Source organism: Hyperoodon ampullatus, assembly GCF_949752795.1.
Source record: "Hyperoodon ampullatus genome assembly, chromosome: 15".
In the NCBI taxonomy this organism is placed as follows: Eukaryota; Metazoa; Chordata; class Mammalia; order Artiodactyla; family Ziphiidae; genus Hyperoodon; species Hyperoodon ampullatus.
The window spans coordinates 29,600,285-29,620,173 of NC_136928.1; the positions used below are offsets into that span (position 1 = coordinate 29,600,285).

Here is a 19,889-nt window from a genome sequence, read left to right on the forward strand (position 1 = left end):
TCAAGATAAGAAAAGATTTTTAATAAGTACTAATCATAAAGAAAAAGATCGTTTGAGTACATTAAAATTTAAAACCTCATTAAAGGCAAGGAAAGACTTAAAATAGGAGACAAAAAGAACTGATCCTAAAGAAAAAGACTGATAAATTTGAGATTAAGTTAACATTGGTATTAATACTTTCCATTTATTAAAGGATACAGAATATGCAGAAAATATTTGCAACACCTGTAACCTACAAAGAGCTCATGTATGAAGTACATAAAGAAATCCTACAAACCAATAAGAAAATGACAGTCAACCCAGAAGAAAAATGGGCAAAAGATTTGAGCAGATGCTTCTGGGGAAAAAAAAGGATATCCAATGGACAATAAACATATGAAAAGATACTTAACATCCCTAATAATTAGAGAAATGCAAATAAAAACTATAACCAGACATCATTATATACCCACCAGAATGGCTAAAATTAAAAGACCAGCACTACCAGGTGTTGATGAGGATGTGGACAACAGATACTCTTATATGATGCTGGAAGAGTGCAGATTGGTACAACACCTTGGAAAATTTTTTATAGTATTTAATAAAGTTGAAGGTACATATAAATTTTTACCCAGCAGTGCCATTTATAAGAATATACCCAATAAAAATATGTGCACATGTTCTTTAAAAGACATACACAAGAACATGTCTTTTATGTTCATAGCAGCTCTATTTGTAATCATCTCCAACTGGGAACTCCCTCAAAGCCCATCGACAGAAGAATGAATAAACAAATGGTGGTATGTTCATACAATAAAATACTATTAAGCAGAGTAAAACAATAACAGTAGCTACACATAACAACCTGGATGAAGCTTAAAAACATATTGTTGAGTAGAAGAGGCCAGATCCACAAGAATATATATTAGCTTTTTTCCCAACGGGTTTGCTGCCAGGACACGGGTGTCCTAAAAACCTAAGCAAAACCTAAGCAAAAATGGGAAAGGAGAAGACCCACATTAACATCGTTGTCATTGGACATGTAGATTCGGGGAAGTCTACCACTACTGGCCATCTGATCTACACATGTGGTGGGATAGACAAGAGAACCATTGGAAAGTCCGAGAAGGAGGCTGCCGAGATGGGAAAGGGCTGCTTCAAGTATGCCTGGGTCTTGGACAAACTGAAAGCTGAACGCGAGCGTGGTATCAGCACTGATATCTCCCCATGGAAATTCGAGACCAGCAAGTACTATGTGACCATCATTGATGCCCCAGAACACAGAGACTTCATCAAAAACATGATTACAGGCACATGCCAGGCTGACTGTGCTGTCTTGATTGTTGCTGCTGGTGTTGGTGAATTTGAAGCAGGTATTTCCAAGAATGGGCAGACCTACGAGCATGCTCTTCTGGCCTACATTCTGGCCACACTCTGGGTGTAAAACAACTAATTGTTGGAGTTAACAAAATGGATTCCACTGAGCCACTCTACAGCCAGAAGAGATAGGAGGAAATTGTTAAGGAAGTCACACCTACATTAAGAAAATTGGCTACAAACCTGACACAGTAGCATTTGTGCTAATTTCTGGCTGGAATGGTGTCAACATTCAACCATTCCAACATGCTGGAGCCAAGTGCTAACACGCCTTGGTTCAAGGGATGGAAAGTCACCCGTAAAGATGGCAATGCCAGTAGAACCACACTGCTTGAAGCTCTGGATTGCATCCTGCCACCAACTCGCCCAACTGACAAGCCCTTGTGTTTGCCCCTCCAGGACGTCTACAAAATTGGTGGTATTGGCACTGTTCCTGTGGGTCAAGTGGAGACTGGTGTTCTCAAACATGGCACGGTGGTCACCTTTGCTCCAGTCAAAGTGACAACTGAAGTGAAGTCTGTTGAAATGCACCATGAAGCTTTGAGTGAAGTCCTTCCTGGGGACAATGTGGGCTTCAATGTCAAGAATGTGTCTGTCAAAGATGTTCATCATGACAATGTGGCTGGTGACAGCAAAAATGACCCACCAATGGAAGCAGCTGTCTTCACAGTTCAGGTGATTATCTTGAACCATCCAGGCCAAAGCAGTGCTGGATATGCACGTGTGCTGGATTGTCACACAGCTCACATTGCTTGCAAGTTCGCTGAGCTGAAGGATAAGATTGATCGCCGTTCTGGGAAAAAGCTGGAAGATGGCCCCAAATTCTTGAAATCTGGTGATGCTGCCATCGTCGATATGGTTCCTGGAAAATGCATGTGTGTTGAGAGTTTCTCTGACTATACTCCTCTGGGCCGTTGTGCTGTTCGTGACATGAGACAGACGGTTGCTGTGGGTGTCATCAAATCAGTGGACAAGAAGGCAGCTGGAGCTGGCAAGGTCACCAAGTCTACGCAGAAAGCTCAGAAGGCTAAATGAATATTATCCTCAATACCTGCCACCCCAGTCTTAATCAGTGGTGGAAGAACCACCTCAGAACTGTTTGTCTCAACTGGCCATTTAAGTTTAATAGCAAAAGACTGGTTAATGATAACAATGCATTGTAAAACCTTCAGAAGGAAAGGAGAATGTTTTGTGGACCATTTGTTTTGTTTGTGGCAGTTTTCAGTTATTAGCTTTTAAAATCAGTACTTTTTAATGGAAACAACTTGACCAAAAATCTCTCACAGAATTTGAGACCCATTAAAAAAGTTTAATGAGAAAAAAAAGAATATATTTTATATAATTCCATTTATATAAAGTTTAAATAAGGGTCAAACCAAACTATACTGCTTAGGGTTCCATGCTTAGGAGAAAAACTACAATGAGAAACAAGGAAATAATTATCACAGAAGTTAAGGTAATAATTATCTTTCAAAAGAAAAGGAGTAGTGATTAGGGGGCATCACTTTTGGGATTTCTGGAATATTGGCAATTTTGTATTTCTTGACCTGAGTGTTGCTTTGTGAAATGTCATCAAGCTGTTTCGTAAACTTCACTGTTTGTCTGTTAGACTGGCCCAAGAAGAAATAGAAAAATTGAATAAACCAATATACATAGAAGAAACTGAAATGGTAGCCAAAGATCTACTTCCTAAAAGAAACCAGATCCTATAACTCTATGATTAGATTCTATGAAACTTTTAAGGAACAAATATTTCCTACCTTATCCAACTCTTCCTGTGCTAGCATAACTCTTATATCAGAACTAAATTTAAAAGCAGAAGAAATTTAAAATAATAAGCTCATTTATAAAAAGATGCCAAGATTCTAAATAAAATACTAGCAAATTGAATCTTGCAATTCATTAAAAGAATGATTACCATGACCCAGGATTGAAAGGATATTTTAACACCAGAATATCAAGAATTCTACTAACTAGAAGGATGATGTGAGCACAAACTTAGTAGATGCCACAAAATCATTTATGTGTGGTATAGCCATACAATGGGATATCATTCAGCCATAAAAAAAGAATGATGTACTGATACATGATACAATGTAGAGGAATCTTGAAAACATGCTTAGTGAAAGAAGCCATGCACAGAAGTCCACATACAGGCATACCTTGGAGATACTGAAGGTTCAGTTGCAGACTACCGCAATAAAGCAAGTCACAGGAATTTTTTGGTTTCCCAGTGCACATAAAAACTATGTTTACACAGTACTGTAGTCTAATAAGTGTGCAATAGCGTTATGTCTAAAAAAATAATTAAACATTGAAAAAACAGCCTTAATTAAGAAATACTGGTGTTGGAAAAATGGCATCAGTAGACTTGCTCGATGCAGGGTTGGCAGAGACCTTCAATTTATAAAAAACACAATATCTGTGAAGCACAATAAACTGAAGCACAATAAAATGAGGTATGCCTGTATCATACAATTCCATTTGTATGAAATGTCCAGATTAGGCAGATCCATAGAGACATAATTTTTCTACCAGCTGTAACAAAAAACACACCCCAGTCAAATCAGACTCATGCCAGAAATGCAAGTAGGTACTAGGCATATACCCTGAGAAATAATTCAAAAAGATGCATGTACCACAGTGTTCATTGCAGCACTGTTTACAATAGTCAGGACATGGAAGCAACCTAAATCAGCAAATGAATGGATAAAGAAGATGAGGCACATATACACAATGGAATATTACTTAGCCATAAAAAGGAACGAAATTGAGTTATTTGTAATGAGGTGGATGGACCAAGAGTCTGTCATACAGAGTGAAGTAAGTCAGAAAGAGAAAAACAAATACTGTATGCTAACGCATATACATGGAATCTAAAAAAATGGACTGATGAACCTAGTGGCAGGGCAGGAATAAAGACACAGATGTAGAGAATGGACCTGAGGACATGGTGGGGGAGGGGAAGCTGGGATGAAGTGAGAGAGTAGCACTGACATATATACACTACCAAATGTAAAATGGATGACTAGTGGGAAGCTGCTGCATAGAACAGGGAGATCAGCTTGATGCTTTGTGACGATCTAGAGGAGTGAGATAGGGAGGGTGGGAGGGAGGCTTAAGAGGGAGGGGATATGGGGATATATGTATAAATATAGCTGATTCACTTTGATTCACTTTGTTATACAGCAGAAACTAACACAACACTGTAAAGCAATTATACTCCAATAAAAAAATTCAAGTATGTTTCATTATTTGGATTTGTATTAATATGACACTATATTAATAAATCAAAGGAGAAGAACAATATAATCATCTCAATAGATACTTAAATACCATTTAGCAAAATTGATTTCTGACTAAACAAAACAAAATCAGGACTTCCCTGGTGGCACAGTGGTTAAGAATCTGCCTACCAATGCATGGAACATGGGTTCGAGCCCTGGTCTGGGAAGATCTCACATACTGCAGAGCAACTAAGCCCATGTGCCACAACTGAGCCTGTGCTCTAGAGCCTGCGAGCCACAACTACTGAAGCCTGCGTGCCTGGAGCCCGTGCTCCGCAACAAGAGAAGCCACTGCAATGAGAAGCCTGTACACCACAACAAAGAATAGTCCCCACTCGCCACAACTAGAGAAAGCCCGCGTGCAGCAACAAAGACCCAATGCAGCCAAAAAAAAAAAAAAAAAAAAAAAAAACAAAGTCAAAACAAAAACCAGAAAAGCTTACTGTCTCATGAATAGCTAGATTTTTTTTTGCCATTATAAAGATCCAATATCATACTTTAATTATGATTAAAGTAAGGAAGAAGACATTATACCTTAATAATGTTCTGGAAATCCTAACCAGTACAGTTAAATAAGAAAAGAATTTAAGAGATATCTCTTAAGGTAAGAGATACCCTTCATACCTTAAGTAGGACACTCTTAAGGTGAGAAAGGTTTACTATTTGTAATTGTATCAAAGGATAACGAGAAACCTGAAGAGTAAAAAGAACTGTTAGGAAGTTGTGGGAAATGCAAAAATGGCTATGATATTTTGAAGCTCTTCTCAGGAGTGGAGTATATTTCTTCACACTTCAAATTTGAGTTGAACTATATGATTTTCCTTAGAACATTGGGAAATTAGCAAGTTTGAAAAGTGCTTGTACATTGGAACTTGCCCTCTTTAATGTTTTAAGGAAATCTGAGACCACTACTCTGTGAATTAAGCCTAGGTTAGCTTGCTGGATGGTGAGACACATGTGTCAAGTCACTGACATTACCCAAACTGACACAGAACAAACTCCCAGACCCATGAGGTCATCCCAGACTACCTAGGCCAGTTGAGGTGCGAATTGACTGCAGAGATAAACTGAACTGGCCTAGACCAGGACACCAGTTGATCTGCAGAGTCTTGAGGAATAACACATGCTTGTTGTTTTAAGCCACTATGTTTTGGGGTGTTTTGTTATGCAGCAAAAGCTGACCGATACAGAAATTATAAGTGAACTTATTAAAGTGGTCAGCTACTTTTTTACAATTAATGTACAAAATTGACAAATGGTTAGAAAATATAATGGAGGAAAGATCCCATTTACCACAGCAACACTACCACCAATATACCTGAAAATAAACGTAACCAGAAATAGACAGGACCTATATAAAGAAAATGTAAAATCTTTATTAGGGAATATTAATTCTTGCTAAATTAATCTGTAAACTCAATGTGATCTCAATCAAAATGTCAAAAAAAGTAAACATTAGAAAATGTTAATGGGTTCATTAGTAGAAATAAACAAGAAAACTATCTGAATGGAAAGATATTTGGGGGGGCAGTCAGATTAGATATTTTATTGCATTTTGAAGTTACAAGAATTAAAAACAGTTTCATTCCAGAAAAATGTAGAGAGACCAACAAAATAAAATAGAGAATCCAGAGCAGACTAAAATACACATGATTTTAGTAAATGGTGACATTTCCAATTCATTAGAGGAAAGATAGATTGTTTTTTAAAGTGTTGGGACTAGTTAGGGGAATAAATTCAAGCTGTATAACCCCACTTCTTTTATCAAAGTAAATTCCAGAAGGAATGTAATGTAAAATGTTAAAATGAAACTATAAAGGTACTAGTAGTAAAGAAGCCAGATACAAAAGGTCACATTTTGTATGGTTACATTTATGTGAAATGTCCTGGGAATCCATAGAGAAAGAAAGTAGATTAGTTGTTGCCGGGGATGGGGGGTGGACAGGGAAATGGGGAGTGACTGCTTAATGGATATGAGGTTCCTTTCAGTGTGATGAAAATTTTGTAAAATTAAATAGTGGCAATGGTTGCACAACTGTGAAAATACTAAAAATCACCAAATTGTATACTTTAAAAGGGTCAATTTTATGGTATGTGAATTATATTTCAGTAACACTCTTCCTTAAGAAAAAAAGAGGAAGAAGAAAATGAAAAGCCCAGAGACTTGGAGAGTCCAGGGGAGGCTCTGACCCAAGTAATGAGGTCAGGTACAGTGGAGCTGGGTCTGGAAGGGTATTTTTCAGAAGTAGATGTTTTATACAAAGAAAGGGAGCAAAAGAAATTACCTCTCTTGGTTCTGATTACCGCATCATTCAGCCTCTTCCCAGGACTTATGGACTCTGCATGCCCTGGACAATTATTTTAAACTTAATAAATGGTTTTCAGTAAAAAAAAAAAAAAAAAAAAAAATTACTAGAAGAAAACATGAGTGAAATCATTTATAATCTTGTAATGAATACATTTCTAAGCATGACACAAAACCCAGAAGTCAAACGGAAAATGATTGATCTGTTTGCATAGAAATCAGCAGTTTTTATATTAAAGTACCACATACAGGTAATAATAGTATTATAGTTATGTTTTTAAAAGATTTTTTTGTCTTTAGAGATACGTACTGAAACACGTGTGGATGAAATGATATGATGTCTGGGATTTGCTTCAAAATAACTTGGGATGGGAGTGAAGTTTGGTAATGAGTCCATGGGATACTCTTTTAATTTTTTTAAGTTTGATTTTTCCATGACAAAAAATTAAACAATAAATAGCAAGAAAAATGTATGTACAACATAAAAAGATAAACTGGGAACAAATATTTGCAGCATAAAACATTAAAAGGGCCTGGGACTTCCCTGGCAGTGCAGTGGTTAAGACGCCATGACCCCAATGCAGGGGACATGGGTTCGAGCCCTGGTCCGGGAAGAACCCACATGCCACTGAGCAACTAAGCCCGTGCACCACAACTACTGAGCCTACACCCTAGAGCCCGTGCTCCACAACGAGAGAAGCCACCTCAATGAGAAGCCCGTGCACTGCAAAGAAGAGTAGCCCCTACTTGCCGCAACTAGAGAAAGCCTGCGTGCAGCAGCAAAGACCCAATGCGGCCAAAACCAAAAAAACAAACAAACAAACAAAAAGTATGACATTTATTGCCAAGCAAGAAGAACAGGTAGCTTGTGCTCAAAAGACCCAAACTCCCACGTGGCTTTTTAAAGACAGTGTGAGGGAGAGGGTCACAGGTTTGCGTGATCAGCCCGTGCATATTTCTCTGATTTGTTGACAGTGAGATAACGGGGTGCTGTTTTGGGAATCTCAATTATCAACCTTCTGTGTCCAACTGGTCTGGGGTCTACGTGCTAATGGTCAGCATGCAGTTAACTTCCTCCACCTGGTGGGGGTTTTAGTACCTGCAAAACAAGTCAAGGATATGGCTCAGGATGTTATCTATAGCCCCTGAGGAGGAACTAAAGGTCCTTGACTTTTATGGCTAAACTATTATTATTTTGTCTTGCTTGACTGCTTTTCTTTGTTTCTGCATTTTCTCACTTCTCTGATTAAATTTATTCTTTGGAACGAGGGGAAGGCCTAGGAGGTTAAAACTTTTCTACAAATAAGAGGCAGGGGACACGGGGTCTGTCCCTGAGAAAGCCTTGCAGGATCCTGCTCATTTTCAGGTTGATCTCTAAGATACATTATTATGAAATCAAGGCAGTAGAGTTTCACAGAGTGTGTATTGTATGGCCCATATGTATAGATTTTAAGAAATGTGTGTTGCATGTGCATGTGATATGTTTATTATAATTTTTATATAACTGTAACACATTTTTCTAGAATTATAAATAAATTCTTAATAGTGGGGAAAGGAGTAGTGATGGTGGTGGTGAAAGTAAGATTTAATTTTAAAACTTTTAATAGTGCTTGGATTCCCCTCCCCCCATTTGCAAGTATTCATTTTAATTTTTTCTAAGTTTAAGGGAAATGGAAGCTTTTGCACTCAAATGCTGTGAACCTTGGCACATGGTTTACAAGATAAAGTTCCATTTGTATGTAGTAGCTAACCATCCCTTTTTTTTTTTGTCATTTTTCCCTTGCTGCTTTCAATAATTTTTCTTTGTCTTTAATTTTTGCCAATTTGATTACTATGTGTCTCGGCGTGTTTCTCCTTGGGTTTATCCTGTATGGGACTCTGTGCTTCCTGGACTTGGGTGGCTATTTCCTTTCCCATCTTAGGGAAGTTTTCAACTATAATCTCTTCAAATATGTTCTCTGGTCCTTTCTCTCTCTCTTCTTCTTCTGGGACCCCTATAATGCGAATGTTGTTGTGTTTAATGTTGTCCCAGAGGTCTCTTAGGCTGTCTTCATTTCTTTTCATTCTTTTTTCTTTATTCTGTTCCACAGCAGTGAATTCCACCATTCTGTCTTCCAGGTCACTTATCCGTTCTTCTGTCTCAGTTATTCTGCTATTGATTCCTTCTAGTGTAGTTTTCATTTCAGTTATTGTATTGTTCATCTCTATTTATTTGTTCTTTAATTCTTCTAGATATCTGTTAAATGTTTCTTGCATCTTCTCGATCTTTGCCTCCATTCTTTTTCTGAGGTCCTGGATCATCTTCACTATCATTATTCTGAATTCTTTTTCTGGAAGCTTGCCTATCTCCACTTCATTTAGTTGTTTTTCTGGGGTTTTATCTTGTTCCTTCATCTGGTACATAGCCCTCTGCCTTTTCATCTTGTCTATCTTTCTGTGAATGTGGTTTTTGTTCCACAGCCTGCAGGATTGTAGTTCTTGCTTCTGCTATCTGCCCTCTGGTGGATGAGGCTATCTAAGAGGCAAGTTTCCTGATGGGAGGGACTGGTGGTGGGTAGAGCTGGCTGTTGCTCTGGTGGGCAGAGCTCAGTAAAACTTTAATCCACTTGACTGTTGGTGGGTGGGGCTGAGTTCCCTCCATGTTGGTTGTTTGGCCTGAGGTAACCCAACACTGGAGCCTACCTGGGCTCTTTGGTGGGGCTAATGGCAGACTCTGGGAGGTCTCACGCCAAGGAGTACTTCCCAGAACTTCTGCTACCAGTGTCCTTGTCCTCACGGTGAGACAGAGCCACCCCCCGCCTCTGGAGGGGACCCTCCAACACTAGCAGGTAGGTCTGGTTCAGTCTCCTATGGGGTCACTGCTCCTTCCCCTGAGTCCCGATGCACGCAGTACTTTGTGTGTGCCCTCCAAGAGTGGAGTCTCTGTTTCCCCGCAGTCCTGTCAAAGTCCTGCAAGCAAATCCCATTAGCCTTCAAAGTCTGATTCTCTAGGAATTCCTCCTCCCGTTGCCGGACCCCCAGGTTGGGAAGCCTGACGTGGGGCTCAGAACCTTCACTCCAGTTGGTGGACTTCTGTGGTATAAGTGTTCTCCAGTCTGTGAGTCACCCACCCAGAAGTTATGGGATATGATTTTATTGTGATTGTGCCCCTCCTACCATCTCATTGTGGCTTCTCTTTTGTCTTTGGATGTGGGGTATCTTTTTTGGTGAATTTCAGTGTCTTCCTGTTGATGATTGCCCAGCTGTTAGTTGTGATTCCAGTGTTCTCGCAAGAGGGAGTGAGAACACGTCCTTCTACTATGCCATCTTGGTTCCTAATCTGCTAACCATACTTTTTAATAGGTAAAATTTCAAAATCATAACATTAAACCTTATTTTGGCCTTTCTACACCTTTCTTCCATTCCTCCTTCTCTCCTTCTGTTCCCCCTAGGTGTTCCCTTCCCTGTCTAAGCCCAAAACCACTGAGCATGTGGCTGTTACACAAGGCATTGGGATGTCTTTGGAAGTGCTGCCTCGTACTTTTTCACAGCTCTCCTTGCACCTGGTACACTCACAGCACGAACTGAAAACTCAATACCTATTTGAAAACAAAAATTTTCTTGGGCACGATTGATACTCTTGCTTTGAAAGTCGCAAAGCTGTGGTGCTGAATCCTTCATATCCAGCACGTCAATCATGCACTTCTTTTCACTCAGGACCCCTCACGTTTTAGGGATATCACGTCCACTGCAAGTGTCAAGCCCAAACCTCTCACTATGTGGGCATCCACTACCTTTTCACAGATGGTTTTCCATGTCTTTATAAAGGATCCTTTCGTTTCCTTCTCAGGGTGGTCCAAGTAGAGAGAAGAGCCCTGGACCCTTGAGCCAATAGAACAAAGTTTAGCTCCAGCTTGGCCACCAACTCTAGACCCAATGTCCGCATCTACAAAATGCAGATGAACTCTAGAAACCCTCCCACCCCCGATCCCCGTGTTCTCACTTCTGGTGCTAGTGCTCGGCAAAGAGCATCACGCCCTCCTCTTCCCTCACCATGTATATCTTAGTTATCCCCTGCCCAGAATCTTTCCTTAAATTTACTAGCTCTTTAAGATATTAGCATAGTATATTTTCCAGGCTTTGTTGTTTAGCTTTTTCCCCTGTTTTCTCTCCTTATCCTCTTATTTTCTTCTGAAGGATAATGACTCCTTCACTCAATAATTCAAATCATAAATATCAATCTAGTTTGATTGCGTCTAGGTAGACACCTCTTCTTCTCCCTCTTAAATGAAATCACAACTCAAAACCACCCCCTTGTAGAGCATTTGTAGTTTATATCACAGCCTTGAGAAGCAAGGGATAAAGCTTGATAGGGCAGAAAGCATGTGAGTCTTAGAGGAACAAGGGCGAGAATCAACTCCTAGCACCACTACTTCTTCTCCTAACCTGCCTGACCCTCAGTTTCTTCATCTGTATCACAGAGGCAATCATAGTTCACTCTTGTCCACCTCCTAGTCCCCCTGCCCCACCTGGTCAGAGCTGACAACTCAGTCTGTGCTCAGGGTCCGTCGTCTCTGTAGGTGACACCCCCAGTGCCCAGGCCTTCCAGGAGTCCTTCTCTGCTGCTGTCGTTCCCCACGCACTGCCCTCATGGCTCGCCTCCCTCAGCCCATCCTCCTCAGGGAACCGGAGCTCCCTGTGTAGAAACAGTGGGGAGAGGCGGGTGGAAGGAGGCCACAGAGGAGACAGATGAGTGGAGAGGGCTGAAGGGCAGTTCTCCAGCTCCAAGAAAGTTCAGTGTGAACAGACTCCTCATGTAGTCACTGTTCCCCCAAATGGACATTTAGAATTATCTCAGAGGTGGGACTGCTTTTTGTTTGGGGATGAATCTTAACAGGGTGAGGTGACTCATGCTTTCATTCCATTGTTTGGGAGGCCAACAGCCTCCTGAAAGCAGATACCAGCTCTCCCTGCATGGTTTCTCCTTCATTCGGTTGCTTCCATCTAAGCACCGAGAAGAGCTTGCAGGTGTTGTTTTATTTCACACTCATGGTGCGCTGTTCTGTGTTGTTTGTTACAACGCTTCCCACAACTTTCTTTTTCTCCCGCATCTCCAAAAATAGCAAATGACATTGCTGACCCGGATTTTCCACCTGAGTCTGCTTTTCATTTTGAGAGAGCTCAACATGGGTGCTGAGTGTTGTCTCAACATCAACTAAATACTGGTATTTAACTCTAGGACAAAGTCAGAGGTTATCCGTTCCTGCTATGCAGCTGCAAATCTGTCTTTATTCTTGGCATGAGAAGAAAGGATGTTGTTTGTGATGGAAGAACTACATATGGGAATAGCTTGAATGTGCCTGGATTTCTGCATAAAATATGTTCCTGAAACTTAATGTGTACATAGATTTATCATAGAGCAAAGTCAAGCTTACCCAAAATGACTGGTAAACACAGTTTCCATGATAACAAGTATCTTGAGAGAAGACTTACCCTTTATATGACGCATGTGTAACTTGGTTTCTGCAGGCCACACCATCCAGGGCATTCAAGTGGGGCCATAGGACCAGTGATAACTCTCTGGCAGGACTGGCTTCATGGGCGGGCACCCTATGTAGCTGCCCGGGCTCCACCCTCTGGAAGGTCCTGTGCTTGTAATGTGTTGCTGTCACCATCATGAAATCCTGAAATTTTAAAACAAAGGGTCTACATTTTAATTTTGCCCTGGGCCCTGCAAATTATGTAGCCAACCTTGTTCCCTGACTCTTGGTCCATCTACATTTGTTCCCCATTGCTACAGCCTCTGGTTAAATCCAACCCCAGTGATGTCCAGGAGCCCCCTGGGGGTGGGTTTCACAGAGGTTGATGAAGCCATCTGGTCACCTACTTTGTGCCCACTTCATTTCCTTCCTCTCCTACACTCACAGGCACTGTGGCCAGGATTTGTGGCAGCCCTCGGAGAGCTACAGACAGGGTGCCATGTCCTCTGGACTCCCCAGAGGGCTATGTGTTCTGGCAGAAGTGTTCTCCACTCTCTTGGTAAATACATTTTACCTTTTGCCCCAAAGCCCATCTGCTTGCGCCCCAAATGCCTCACACAGCTTAGTGAGAAAATGCCCCTCCAAGGTCTGCTTGTGGCCCCCTCCCTTGTCTCAGCCTCTGGACAGCAACCTGCTACCTTCCCAGTCTCCTGGTCAATGCCTTTCATCCAAACCTTCCCTTTTCCCCTTCCAGCCACCTTCCTCCCACCTAGAGCTTCACCATCCACCCTTTGGTTCCTGTTTTCCTTGGAAGTCATCACTAAACATGGATGAGCACTTTTCAAAGAACCATTGCATTTACCAACTCTCTGTGTGTTTTTCAGAACACTTTTTCTGGCATATGTTAATAAATGCAACAAAACAGAGGGAGGTTCACTTTTCATATGAACTGGGAAACACTGCATATTTTCTCGGAGATTTAACTAATCACTGTTAAGTAAGTTGAAAGTTCAGGGAAGAAACTATTTAACTTAACACAGTGTTTACCAAATTGAATTGGGCATTCAACACTTACTGCAAACACACACACACACAATTAAGTTAGCATTCTGCAGACAGTATACTTGGGGGATGCTCACTAAGAGTATAATAAAATTAATTTATGTAAATTCATTCTTAGCATATTTAATCTTTCTTTGAGGACTCATAAGGTACCGGTATTTATCATTTGATCTCTGGACAAATGGAAATTAAACACACTCTGAATCACACTTAAAACACGCTAAGGACATTTAGCCTTACATAGAGCTAGGTACATAGATAGCACAGACTTGCTGCATTACTGAATTTAAAGAAACTCTTTGGGCCTCAGTTTCTTATAGGGGTTGGGTAGTTGGTCTCTAAGACCACTTAATAAATGTTGAGTCTTGTATGCCAGGCACTGAGATGTGCAGAATAGGATCCTCCTCCAAGAGAACTCATAGTTCAGTAGAAAACAAGCAAGAAACAAATAACGACACTACAACATGATATTGTTACAAGAGATATATACTTAGTGCTATGGGACACTGAGTTGGGTCTTAAAGTGTGAGCAGGGGTTTGTTAGGATGAGAACATACGGGGAAAGGGACTTCCAAGCTAAGTGTACAGCACATATAAATGCATGGAGGCTTAAAGCACTAAAACTTTTAGAGACACTCTAGGTCTAAATTCCTTGACTTTAAAAAGTTTTAATAAATTTTAATAAATTCCATAATGCAAATCATCATGCCCCAAATCAGAGTTTGATATGTTAAGTCTCCTTACAGTGGAATATTCTGAGCTTTCCAGAATTCAGGTAATATTCTGAGGTTTTCTTAAGAAACATAAATTACTGGATAGTAACTAATCCCATACCCCTTCAAAGTCTGCATATTCCAGGAAGCCCAGCAACAGTGGCCAAATAGCTCTGGTTCTGCTAGCAGTTCCCATTCTGCAGACTTTTGTCCTTCCCGAGTGACATCTGGACGGCTCACGAGGGTCAGTCCAGAGCCTCATGTCCCAGGCTTTTTCCAGTTGTGCTCCACAGATCTCTGGGTTTCAACGGCAGCTTCTAGGGTTCTGTGGCTCGTTCCAACGAAATAGTGTGTGCGTGCCCATGCACGTGTGTGTGTAAAATTACTGAGGCTCCTCATATTTGACCTTTGAGCCTATAATTTTGAATCTGGTTCCTTTTTCTCCTCTGTCTCCAGAGGAAACTCCCACCTTCATCCTGTAGTGGGGCATCTGTTTTTCAGTGCAAAGACCGTACCAGGAAGATGATGGTGCAGGTGGTGGTTCTCCTGGGTAGAGTATTTGTAAGATTTTTATTTCTGTTAAATCACATAAGAAATATTAAAAGGGGGCTTCCCTGGTGGCGCAGTGGTTAAGAATCCACCTGCCAATGCAGGGACACGGGTTCGAGCCTCGTCTGGGAAGATCCCACATGCCGCAGAGCAACTAAGCCCATGTGCCACAACTACTGAAACCCGCGCGCCTACAGCCAGTGCTCTGCAACAAGAGAAGCCACCGCAATGAGAAGCCCGCGTGCCGCAATGAAGAGTAGCCCCCGCTCGCCGCAACTAGAGAAAGCCCGCGCGCAGCAACGAAGACCCAACGCAGCCAAATATAAATAAATAAAATAAATAAACTTAAAAAAATTTAAAGGAAGATTAAAATATAAAGCACATCATGATAATGCTGTCAGAAAAACCTATTGGAAAAACTGCTGCCACAGCCTCCATTCCTAGCATTCATGTGTACCTATGACTTATCATTATTCTTTTTTTTTTTTTTTTTTTTTTTGCGGTACGTGGGCCTCTCACTGTTGTGGCCTCTCCTGTTGCGGAGCACAGGCTCCGGACACACAGGCTCAGCGGCCATGGCTCACGGGCCCAGCTGCTCCGCGGCATGTGGGATCTTCCCGGACCGGGGCATGAACCCGCATCCCCTGCATTGGCAGGTGGACTCTCAACCACTGCGCCACCAGGGAAGCCCTCATTATTCTTATTTATCAGTTATTTCAGGGTGTTTCTTCCCAGCAAGGTCCCAGGATACATTTTGATTATGAGTTTCTTTGTTTGCTTTATAAACAATACTAAACCACTATCAACTAAAATATGGTGCTTAATAAAGCAACCAGTGATGCCCTGATATACGTGCATTTGAAGTCAAGGCCTCATGTTACTTAGGAGAGGTGACTCATTAGGTGGGTAAAGCTTTTGCAGGAGTTATTTTTAAATGAACTCCTCAGCATGCATTGTCACCTAAAAAAAAGAAGGGTTTTTAGAGGATGGACAAAGAAAAGGGCTAATTTAGATGCCTGAGAAAATAGCTTGAAAAATATAGGCCATTTGTTCAGGCTAGAGAGGGTGCCCCAGGGGTAAGGATATAGGAACTGGACAAACAGAGCAGAGCCACTAAATAGGAGGGAGAGAAGAACTGAGGGAAAATTTTGAGAGGTGCCTAAATTTTATCTTGGTTGACCATGCTTAATGTTATAATGCTTTAAATTTTTATTTTGATTAGATGTGTCTAACATCCAAGTAACAGTATGTTCAATCCACACAACAGAGTACTACACAGCTGTAAAAACCAATGAGTACTATATGGAACAATCCTGAAAATATAGGGTTAGAGAAAACAAAGCAAGGTAGGAAAAGTGTCTATGCAATTCTACTGTTTTATCTAAGAAGGGAGATTAAATACACAAAAATATTTGCTTTTCTTTTTTAAATGGAAGAATAAACCATAAAACTTTGTTTTTTAAAAAAGATTATCTTGGGGCTTCCCTTGTGGTCCAGTGGTTAAGAATCTGCCTTCCAATGCAGGGGACACGGGTTCAATCCTTGGTCGGGGAACTAGGATCCCATGTGCCACAGGGCAACTAAGCCCGTGAACCGCAACTACTGAGCCCGTGCACCACAACTAGACAGACTGTGTGCCACAACTAAGATCTGATGCAGCCACAAAAAAAAAAAAAAAGATTATCTCTGTTGCAGGGGGAGGGGTCAGGTGGAGAGGACTGGAGAAGAAGCCACTGTCATATGAATATGCTTGGTTTGAGGACTTGACTTCAGAAGCTGGTAAACATTTTACATAATTTCATTAAAAAATATTTTTCATAAATTTTTTAAAAACTAAAATCAAAAAATCAAAATGAAACAAATGAACTAATGTACTTGGAGAAGTAGCAACACAGAAAGGAACTATTTCAAGGAAATATTTCAAGTGACTAATTTGACTTTCATTGTTATTATATACCTTAAAAACAAAAATAACTACACAGAAATCTTAAATGGATTCCAGTAATCATATTATGGGTGGAAGTGTTAGAACAGGTTTTCTAAGACAGCTGCATGTTTATTGTAAAATAAAACAAATAAATAATTGTGTTGATGTCTTTGAGGATTGGGATTTTTGATAAGAGAGAAAGAAAATACAAATGTAACATTGGTGAAGTTAGGAAACATCCTGTGACTTCCCTGGCCATCTAGTGGTTAAGACTCCATCTTGTTTGAAAATGTCATATAAACTCATGACAGATCTTCTCTCAAAGAAGAGGAGTATTTCCTAACTTTCTACTGAAATGGCCCAGAAACCATGATCAACCCTGTAGCCTGACAACCCTAGAGCTCAGAGTATTGTCTCTAAATCTCATTGCCCATTAAAAGGAATCAGGGCCCTTGGAGTAATGGCTGATTCCAGATCTGAGGCTGAAAATTCATGAGCTGAGACTGGAATATAAAGAATCCTGTTATACTAGAAATCAAGAAAATTACTAGGATCATGTTTAAAAGACTCAGAAGCCAACCTGCATAAACTCCCACTGGCCAAATATGGCACAAATGAATAATAATAATAATAATAATGGCAATAGATTGAAATACATAAAAAACCATGAGTTCATGATGATACTTAAAACAAAACAAAATCAAACACTCACTGGCCAGCTTTGGCAGATGCTAGGGAACCAATTCATTATTTTGAAAATTAGTGAATAATCAGGTATTTATCTTATATTTCCTGTATAATCTGTACTTCAGGGTACAAATTAATTGATGAGGGGTACTTCTTTAGAGAAGTATTCCAGCTAATAAATGAGAAAAGAATGATAGAATATCACCATTTGCAACTCCTAATTAATTAACGGACCTAGACACTTATCAGTGGCTGCTGACACAGCAAAAAGAGAGCCAGACATTCTTTGTTTCCTAATGAGAAATATACAATACCACCCATGAAGTATTCTGCCCCCCCCAAATCAAACATAGATCTGATCACAGGAAATATAGGGGACAGAGGAACATGTTAAAGGCATCCTAATAATATAGTCGGAAAAATCCAGTCTGAGAAATTCTAGAAGACAGATGACTCAGCACCTTCAGCAAATAAATTGCCAGGGAGAAAAAATAATGAAAAGGTAAACCTATAGATTAAAAGAAACTTAAGAAACACATCAACCAATTGCAATGGGTGGACCTTAGACTTATCCTGATTTGAGCAAATTCAAATTAAAATATGTATGAGACAAATGGGAAAGTTTAAACATTGACTGGATATTAGATGATATTAGGGAATCAATATTAATTTCTTAAGTGTGATGAAAGTATTGTGGGTATATTTTCAAAGAGTACTTGTATTTTAGAGATACATGCTGAAGTCTTTATAGATGCAGTGATATGAAGTCATGAATTTGTTTCACAATGATCTAGGGTAGGGGTATAGATGTTACAAGATTAGATACAAATTGATAATTATAGAAACTTGATGATGTATTCATTGTATTATTCTTTCTACTTTTTAATTTGGAAAATTTTCCCTAATAAAAAAAAGTGTTTTCACGTGCACTGCACTACCCTTCTAATTAATAAGAACGAAGCAAAGCCAGGAGTAGGGGATGCCTCTTGGCATGTACCTAGAAAGAGCAGTGCATCAAAATACAGGAACTCATAGACTTGAAAGAGACCCTATTCCCTCCTCTGTGGCTTGAACCACCTCTACATTGTTCCTAAATGTTGTTGCCCATATTCTACAGGATTACCTTCAGCCTGTTCCACTTGTGACAGCTTTGAAAGTTCTTCCTCATCCTGAGCAGAAATCAGTCTCCCTGTATCTTTCTGCCACCCATAGATTATAGACCTAAACCTTCCTCACACAATAGTCCTTCAAATATTTGAAAACCAGCATTCACCTGTCCCTCTTGCCCTAACTGCACATGCAGGTCTTTTGAGCTTCAGCCCTAATTCTGTCCCCACAGGCCCAATACTTTGGTTTTCTGCCATCCTGGCTGCTCTGCTCTGATCTCAGACCAGTTTGACTAGTAAGTCATGTGCTCTGGAATGAAGTGATCTGGATGGAGCCTGACAATTACAGAGAACAACAGGGCTATCGCCTCCCTTGTTCCAGTTACCACATTTTCTGTTGTTGTTGTTACCTTGGGCTGGAGCCTGGATGCACAAATTTCCAAGAGCTGAGTGTTAAATTTTCAAGAATTCTGTAGGCCAATTGTTAAAGGCAGTCATAATTAAAATTTAAATTACATAAACTTACAATTACATGTTATATTAAAAGGTAAAAAATACTTAAAATGTATCACTTCCTTATTAGTTTACTACATATTACTATTATCTCTTCCCCTGAGGTTATTTACTTTGACTGCATCTGTGTAGTGGAAATAATGTAATGTACTGGTATTCTACTGCAAATCTCTTCCAAACTGGGTTCAGTGACATCATGTTGGTAACTTGAAACTGGCCATGGTGGGAGTATTTACACTACAGAATTTCATGGCAGGTGAAATTCATGGCAGGTGCCATGAATCAAGGTGTTTTCTTCCTGCAGAGAGCTAGTTGTTAAACATTTTACCACTACACCCCTAGACACAGCCTGAAGTCTTAGGGTTTTTTTGGCAGCCGCGTTACACTTCTGACTCAAATTAGGCTAAGGCTCTTAGCTTCTGCTAAAGCAAGTATAACCCATTCTTACTGATACAAATTAGTTCGTCAGACCTCATATTAATAATTTTCAAATTGCTTCCTTTTAGATTCAACTCACTAATTCTGATTTTGTCATCCAAGTATTCATTATACCTCCAACTTCAGGTTACCAATAAATTTAATGAGCACACCTTCTGTATATTTATTCTGAAAGCATTCATGAGGGGAAGAGGGACACAGCCCTTGGACTCATCATTATATATTGTACTTTCTTACAGTTTGATATCAATTTGTTAGTTGGCACCTTGTGCATATAATCAGCTGGTTACTAATTCATCAAGAATGCCAGAGTCCAGTTCGTTATTTCCCCATCTGGTCCAAAAGAAAATCATGAAACACCTCATTAAATGTCCAACCAATGATGAAATACTCTCTATAAGGGCTTTCCCCGAGCTGCTGGGCAGGTAACCTTGTCAAAGAGAGAAGGAAATGGGTTTCCCTGGTGGCGCAGTGGTTGAGAGTCCAC

At 40.2% G+C, this 19,889-nt stretch overlaps 1 pseudogene across 1 annotated transcript; it reads left to right on the forward strand.

The window, feature by feature from the left end:
• The first annotated feature begins 976 nt into the window (after positions 1-976).
• Positions 977-2,391, forward strand: LOC307064336 (elongation factor 1-alpha 1-like; annotated as a pseudogene). Its single transcript has one exon. The product of its transcript is annotated as an elongation factor 1-alpha 1-like (transcript).
• The last annotated feature ends 17,498 nt before the right edge of the window (positions 2,392-19,889 follow it).